We start from the raw sequence: 2,721 nt of genomic DNA on the forward strand, positions 1-2,721 counted from the left end.
CTGACAGCTCAGAGCCTGGATCTTGCTTTGGATTCTGTGTGTGTGTCTCTCTCTCTTCCCATCCCCTTCTCATGCTCTCTTTTTCTCTCTCTCAAAAATGAATAAACATTAAAAAAATTTAAAAATAAAATAAACATTCTGACCCCAGCCCTTCATGACCCTGTCAATGCAAAGATAAAAGTCTTGAGCGCCGTTGCCTCTTAAATTTTGTGAATTTGTAGGGTGTAGATAGAGCAGACAGAAGAAAGACAGCTTGGAGGCTACAAAAACCTAAAAAGAACACATGTCCAGATTTCAGAGACTGAAGCATACTTGATTCTTACAAAAGCTAAGAGCTGGACATAAGCACTCACTCCCCAGATTCCTGAAAACACCAAAGTGGAGACTCTTGGTATTAGGGCAAGAAACACATTTGAATTTTGTGTGTCTGTATGTGCACATGTGAAATATATGTATATGTATACATACATATACACACATTTATATGTGTGTATATATATATATTCAGTTACATATTTAACTGAATGCCCTGCTTTTAAATAAAAGGTACTCATCCTAAAATATATTTGGTACAAAATAGAAAATAATTGCTCACTCGAGCATAGGCACTTGTTTAAAAATTTAACATTATCGGAAATAGTAACATATACCTCTGATACCTTACATAGAAAATACTAAGAACACGTAAATTTCTATTGGTAACCCAGGATTATCCTCAGAAACCTTCATGGCTATAATGAGAAGGACACTGAACTGGCCTTGAGGGATACTGAGGCATAGATGTGTGAATACCTGTTTACTAAATGACACAGACCAAAGACAAAATAGCAACGAGTGGCTGCTTTAAATCATCTGCCTTTCTTTCACCCAAGAGTGATGGTAAGCTGGTGGAGTGATGCAGGAGTGGTTTGAAGACTGGCTTATAGAGACATTTTGAGCTCTCTTCAAAGACCATGTCCATTGTCAGGTGGTTTGTGTTGTTCTTCATTCGAACCTCCACATGAATGGAGACTGAGGGATCGTTTAATTACACTGGCAGGAAAAGTACAAAAGGAACTCCCAGGAAGCATCAAGACTATCCCCATGCTTGGAGACAGAAGTGCTCCTCAACTGTCCTACAGTGTGTACAAAGGAGGAGTTGTTACCTCCATTTTCACAATTCCAGTCATTACAAATCTGCAGTTAGGATGTTCCTACTTTTGACTGGACTCATGTTTCTTATTGTCATTTGCTCAGAACTTAAGAGGCAAGAAAAAATAAAAAAACATTTGAATAAAACCTAAACATTAAAAGTAATCTATCCTAGCCCTCCTCTCTCCAGGCATCCTTGTGAGAGTGACATCGTCTTTAAACCCTGCATGGCAATCCCTGACGCACCGCCGTGATGCCCAGGGAAGACAGGGCGACCTGAAAGTTCCACTACTTCCTTAAGATCATTCAACTTGTGGACGATTATCCAAAATGCTTCACTGTGGGAGCAGACAACGTGGGTTCCAAGCAGATGCAGCAGATCCGCATGTCCCTCCACGGGAAGGCTGTCGTGCTGATGGGCAAGAACACCATGATGCACAAGGCCATCCACAGAACAACCCAGGTCTGGAGAAACTGTTGCCTCACATCCGGGGAAATGTGGGCTCTGTGTTCACCAAGGAGGACCCCGCTGAGATCAGGGACATGCTGCTGGCTAAAAAGGTGCCAGCTGCCACCTGTTCTGGTGCCATAGCCCCATGTGAAGTCACTGTGCCAGCCAAGAACACTGGTCTGGGGCCTGAGAAGACTTCCTTCTTCCAGGATTTAGGCATCACCACTAAGATCTCCAGGGGCACCATTGAGATCCTGAGTGATGTGCAGCTGATTAAGACTGGAGACAAAGTGGGAGCCAGCGAAGCCACACTGTTGAACATGCTGAACCTCTCCCCCTTCTCCTTTGGGCTGATCATCCAGCAGGTGTTTGACAATGGCAGCACCTACAACCCTGAAGTGCTTGACATCACAGAGAGCTCTGCATTCTCCCTTCCTGGAGGTTGTCCGCAATGTTGCCCGCCTATGCCCGCAGATAGGTTACCTGACTGTTGCATCAGTGCCCCATTCTATCATCAATGGATACAAACGGGTCCTGGCTTTGTCTGTGGAGACTGATCATACCTTCCCACTTGCTGAAAAGGTCAAGGCCTTCTTGGCTGATCCATCTGCATTTGTGGCTGCTGCCCCATGGCCACTGCCACCAGTGCTGCACCTGCTGCTACTGCAGCCCCAGCCAAGGTTGAAGCAAAGGAAGAGTCAGAGGAATCAGATGAGGATATGGGATTTTGTCTCTTTGACTTATCACCAAAAGCAACCAATTCAGCCAACTTTATTTGTGAAACAAGGAAATAAAGGCTTACTTCTCTTTAAAAAAAAGTAATCTATCCTTTTTTAAATTTTTTTTTTTTGAGAGAGAGAGAGAGAGAGTGAGAAAGCGAGCATGAGCTGGGAAGGGTCAGAGAGAGAGAGGAAGACATAGAATCCGAAGCAAGCTCCAGGCTCTGATCTGTCAGCACAGAGCCTGACGTGGGGCTCGAACCCATGGACCGCGAGATCATGACCTGAGCTGAAGTCAGACACTTAACCACCTAGGCCACCCCAGGCACCCCTATCTTCATTTTTTATATCATACTGACATAAGACAGTATGTTTTCCCATTGTACAAATAATTCAAGGACAACCAATGAGCAGCTAATC

General features: G+C 44.1%; 1 pseudogene; it reads left to right on the forward strand.

The window, feature by feature from the left end:
• Positions 1–1,313: 1,313 nt before the first annotated feature.
• On the forward strand, positions 1,314–2,376 carry LOC115528011 (annotated as a pseudogene).
• The last annotated feature ends 345 nt before the right edge of the window (positions 2,377–2,721 follow it).

The sequence above is a fragment of the Lynx canadensis genome, chromosome D3, assembly GCF_007474595.2.
Source record: "Lynx canadensis isolate LIC74 chromosome D3, mLynCan4.pri.v2, whole genome shotgun sequence".
NCBI lineage: Eukaryota > Metazoa > Chordata > Mammalia > Carnivora > Felidae > Lynx > Lynx canadensis.